We start from the raw sequence: 6,000 nt of genomic DNA, 5'->3' as shown, positions 1-6,000 counted from the left end.
GAGAAGGAAAAACCTCTCAAAACTGAGAGAATAGTTGGTTCTTGTGATGAACAGGGAGAGAAGTAATGGACTGTATGTTTAATGGGGAAGATTTCAGCAACTCTGTAGAATTTTTTTTTTTTTTTTTTTTTGTCTAGAAAGATTCTTGCATCACTGAAACAACTTAGACAGCAGCTGACAGGGTGGGAACGATGGCAAATGATCCTGTTCTGGACCATGGAATAGGCCAAATGACCTCTTGAGTCTTCTCTTCCAGTCCTGTGATGACTGCTGCAATGGTGTGATCGTGTGTGTTCTGGTTTAGGACAAATTTGGAAAGAAATTTCCAAAGGGGTCCCTCTAGAAACCAGTAGCCCCTCTCTCAACTGATTTGGGAAAAGATTTTCTTGGATAAAAGTGGGAAAAACCTGTTTATTTAACAAGCAAAGTATTCACAAGCATAGAATACAAATAATATTAAACAATAAAACCTCTCACTGTTCTGAAGAGATGGCAAATTCAGAACGCCCTTCTCATGGAGTGTGGCTTGGCTCACTCAGTCTCTTATCAGTCTCTCCTGCGCTGGAAAATGCCACGCCCCGAGCCCCAGTGGGCCACAGGTGCAAGCTGCCGGTGTTTTTCTGGGTTTTCAGTCCAGATCAGTTCGGTTTTCAGTCCAGATCAGTTCCAAGAGAAAGAAAAGCCATAATCTGGGGAATTCCTCTGCCTCAGCTAGCTAAGAAAAACTAACTGAAGAGCAAAGGAGAGCTCTGTCCCACCGTCTGCCCATGCTGCAGACAACACAGTCCAGGAGAAGGATGAGGGGGAGCAAGTGCAGTTTCTGATAACAAACTCCACGCCCCTTCTCTCCCCTGATTCACCCTTGGAACAGCCTTAAAGGTGCAGAATTTAATATCCATAAACAGAACAGATGACTGGGAATACAAGCATCATAAAGTCACCCTAGGACACCATGAAATGCAGGTAATGGCAAGTTCTGTACTACATGGTTGGCCTAATAACTGGAACCTTTAAAGCCACACTGAGATATGTGATAAATGGAAAAAGTGTTTTGGAAAGAGCTTGGTTCAACACAGTCTTGATTTGCACAGACTGTTGGCCTGTCTACTAATGTATTCTGTGCTATGTAGACTTTAAAAATATTTCACCAGGTGGTGCTGTTAGACATAACCTCCCAAGCCTTACCCTACCCCCCAGGCACATGGCAGTCTTGGGAAGCACCTGTGGGTCCTGCAAATGTGTCCCTAGAGGCAGAACTGTGTTTAGTCTTTGATATGGCTGAAGGAGTTATGGAAAGAGGGGTTGTCTACTAGGCTTGCTTGGAAGGCTTAATTTTGGACTGTGTAAAGGATATGGTGAATTCTCTATGTGGATGTAAATGTGTCTGTGTGTATATTTTAGAGATAAATTTCCTTTACTGATCTCTCCGTCCTTCAAAGTCCTGGATATGACAACAGAAGGATCATACAGCCTCTGAGGAGAGCACTGCCATCCATGAGTGGTGCATATACAACTGTAAAATCTAAACACATGCTCTGCAAATGTACCATGAAAAGCCCAATTAAGATTAATTCATTTAGAGACTATTTTTATTATACAGCACAACAACACAAGTGTTCTGTGTACATGGAAAACAAAGATATGGCTTATATTTATTTAAATTAAACCAAACAAGCTTTAGGAGACTGCATAATTGTGCTTTCTAAATACAGAAAATGTTTATATTGTCTCTTAATGTTCTCTTTTATAAAATAAGGACATTATGAGATATTTATAAAAACATAGGATACATACAAACTTTCACTAAAACTATGAAAAAAAAAAATCATTGAATCTCTTAATGCAGAAGCAACTTCAGTGGTCATCTATTCCAAACAGGTTCCTGGTCAAAGGAACCACACCCAACTAGATCAGGTTGCCCAGGGCCTTGAATGGATGGAGATTCCACAATCTCTCTGGGCAATTTCTTCAAGAGCTTAACAGATTTCACATGAAATTGCTTTCCTTGAATCTAATCAGACTCTTTTGTGTCGCAGCTTAGATCTGTTACCCCTATGCAATGCATTCTGTATTTTTGAGAGGAGCCAGGCTCCATTTTCTCTATTAAGAACTTTAAAAAAAGAAGTAAGAAACTGTCTTGACTTCTCATCCTAAGGCTAAAAAACCCTTGTTGTCTCATTCTCTCCTGCATGCATTACAGCCATAATCAGCTCCACTGGACTCACTCTGGTATGCCAGCATTTTTAAGATGCAATTTGTGTTTCTGGGATTGCTGCCTGTCCCATCCTCATCTATCCCTGAAAATAATCTGCCACGGCTATTTCTACATGTGCTTACTGGATAGTTCAAAACAATAAGGTGTCTCCTCACCTTTCTCTTCCCTTGAGAGTCAAAGAAATCAGTTCTCCTCAATGCCATCTCACACTCCATGTGCTGCTACCCCATAAGCATTTTCATGCTTAGCAATGTCCTTCTTGTCCTGCTAAGCCCACAAGCAGTCCAGCTGTGAATAGCCCACACAGAGGCATCACCACCCTTGACCTTCTGGCTGCACTCCTGCTATGTTAGGTGGACTTGAGGCTGCTAAGGGAGCTGAACACAGTCATTGTAAGTCATTGCTATGTTGTTGCCCATCGTTGCTGTAGGGACACCTATCATAAACATTGCTGCCTCATGTTTATTTTATATCCCTCTTTCTCACGCCTTTCCTGCAAATCTGCTTTCTAGCCAGTTGGTGCCCAGCCTCAATTGCTGCACAGAGTTACTCCACATAAAATTGTAGAACTATAAATCTGTATTTGTTGAACTTCATGAGCTTCCTCTCAGCTTACCTGTCCAGCTCATTGAGCACTCTCTTTATAGCAGTCCTGTCCAGTGTATTGATCCCCATCTTTTCTAGTCCTTATCTTACCAAATGGGCGACAGGAATACTGTGTGATACTATATCAAAAGTCAAGGTAAATGTCCTGTACTTGCTATTCCCTACTCACAGAGTCTGGAATGGTATTGTTATAGGTGGGCAGGACTTCCGTTGGCAAAATCTATGCTGGCTTTTCCCTGTCACCCTCCTGTCATACATTTGCCTGGCTAGGGCTTCCAGGCAGGTTGGTTTGCAGTTCTGTGGACTGATGTTAGACTGAAGGTCTATTACTGTTTGGGTTTGCCTTCCTGATCTCCCTGAAGATGGGTGTAGTATTTGTTTTTTTCTGTTCATAAGGAACCTCCTTTATTTGCCATGACCTTCCAAGGATGATAAAGCATGGCCTTGAAATGACTGTGTCCAGATTCCTTAGCAACCTCAAGTAAAGTCCGTCTAATGCTATGGGTTTGCATGTGCAAAACTGACTTGATTGCTTCCTAATTACTTCCTGAGCAATGGATAATGCTACATTCCCAGAGACTCTGCTAGTAGGCTCAGCGACCCAGGAAGCCTGGTGGCAGACATTGGTGAAAACTGAGACAAAGGGCATTGGGCACCTTGGCCCTTTGTGTTCCCTTGTATGCTGATGGACATGCAGAAGTTATCATGCCTATTCTTTCCATCTGTTTTTAATTTCCACTACAGCTGAGCCAACACTGCTTGTTTAGGTAACGTCTTTATATTCCTGCTGAGTGGTCTGTGCACAGCTCTGCCTGTTGTGGAGTTCCTTCTGATGGTTGAGCTCGATCAGGGGGTCCTTGTTCCTGCTGACCTTCTGCATGTGCAGAGAATGTCCTGTTGTGTTTTGAGGAGGACACTCTTGAAGAACTACCAGCTGTCCTGGGTCCCTTTGCCCTTCAGATCAGTTTTCTATGGAATTTTTGCCAAACAGATCTCTGAACAAACTGCATTCTAACACTTGGAAGTCCATGGTTCTGATCTTTCTCTTGGTTTTATCAGGTTTCCGAGGACTTTGAAAGCCAAGATCTCATGATTAATGCAGACAAAGCTTAAACTCAGCCTTCCCACTATCTGGCAAATTTGTTTGCAAGTAACAAGTTATACAGAGCATCTCTCAGTGTTGTATCTACAGTATAGCCTCTATCTAAGATGGAAATTGGGATTTTTTCCTTTCTTTAATTGCTTGTTAAAAGCATATTAACCTTTAAATTACAGACAGCAAATAGACAGATCAATAAATATTTAATCTGTTTCTCTCTACAAGCTTGAAATAAAAATGATCATAGGATAATAGGATAATTCAGGTTGGAGAGGACCTCAGGAGGTCATCTCCTTCAGGGTAAAAGCTGCTGACCACAGAACAGGGTGAGCTGTGAGGTCAGGCCGTGTTACTGAGGGCTTTGCCCAGTCTGGTCCTGAAGGTTTCCAAAGCTGGAAACAGCACACAACTTTTATATGTAAACGGATCCAGCACTCAATTGTCCTCATAGTGGACATGTGGTCTGAACATGTCGTGATTCAGCTTATGCCTGGTGTTTGTCATCACCTCATCCCTATGAGCAACTTGGCTTCACCTTCCCAATAGCTTCCTCATGGAAACCATCAGACTGCTGTTAGGTTCCCCCAAACCTCTCTCTTCTCCAGGCTGAATGAGACACATTCCCTCAACCTGTCCTCATTTTATGCCAGCAAGTTTACCATTTCCAAGTCAGTTTGCAGCTTTCTGTGACATCAGCACCAAGCTCTCAAATGTCATTCAGGAAACTTTTAGAGCTATTTGGAGGCTGGAAATCCCACTTTGGTAGCAGACACCCTGGGACTCTGGCGTTGCACAGATGAATATGGCAATGGCTAAAACTCCTACAGGAACCCAAACTGTTATATTTAATCTCTGAAATGGAGAAAAAAGCAAAGAAGGAAAAAATAAATTTAAAAAGAAGGCAAAGTACCCTAACAAAATTTTCAGAGATTAAAACCTAAAAATATTAGGGAAGCCATCATTATAAAATAGTAAATACAGTGAAAATTTTAAAGGCTTTGTGTCTTTTGTCAAGTAAAATGGTGTAGACAAGCTTCTTAATTTCGTAAAGGTAAAAGGTAGTCTAATAAATGTATTAATAATATCAGAGATATCATTTCACTGCAAAGAAAATTCTGACTGAGAGATAACTATGTCCTCCTACCACCTAATATATTTGTGAATTTTTGAATTGCTCTCATAAGTCCAGCTATTTATAATTTGGCCATAGAACAAATTTAATATTTTCTTCATATAAATTAATATATGCTTGCTGATTAACTCCTCCTCACACATGGTTTTCCCCCTACTTACATCTAACTATGTTCAAAATATTATATATGATGACATTATATCTTCCTGGTGATGTATTTTATCAGAATAAGCAAATGTTATCTTATTCCTTTGAATACAGCGAAAGTAAAATAAAATATATTGCATTTAAATGGTCACAACTGGTTCCTGACTATAGTGATTGAAGACTATCCAATGGCTTAAAACTAATTTCTCATAGTATTGCTTAAGTTGGATATAAATAATACAGATTTTTGAGTAATCCTTTAGCTGAGGGATGTTTCACAGATTTTTTAAATTTATATGAGCTGTATGACTAAGGACTTCTTAACTGGGGAAACTCTTTACCTGCATGGGTTAAGATATGGGGTTTTTTCTAATTGGCAAGTTCTGAATTATTTGACTGTTTTGACTGAACCTGATTCATGTGTTACAATTTCCCTTTTGCTTGAACTCTTCTGTGCTTACTTCCAGAACAGATAGATGATATAGATGTCGATATAGCTATAGATATATATAGACATATATGTAGAAAAATAAGCATTTGGATATATGCAACAAACCAAGATTGTTCTCACATACAAAGCAGGCTAGAAAAACAACTGGATCAGGTACTACAAGCTGTCAGAAAATTTTCAAGAATTACACATTGAATCAGTAAAGGATCAACTGATGGACAGAAGAGCAAGAGAAAATATGTCCTCATAGAATAAAAAGATCTTAAATTTCAAGGTTGAAATGAAATGGCTGGTAAACAGTTTTATGTAGTTTGAAAGAGGTAATAAATTTGTAGGTCAAGAAAATTCTT

This window comes from Fringilla coelebs, assembly GCF_963513975.1.
Source record: "Fringilla coelebs genome assembly, chromosome: 1".
Taxonomy (NCBI): domain Eukaryota; kingdom Metazoa; phylum Chordata; class Aves; order Passeriformes; family Fringillidae; genus Fringilla; species Fringilla coelebs.
This window is presented reverse-complemented; position numbering follows the sequence as displayed.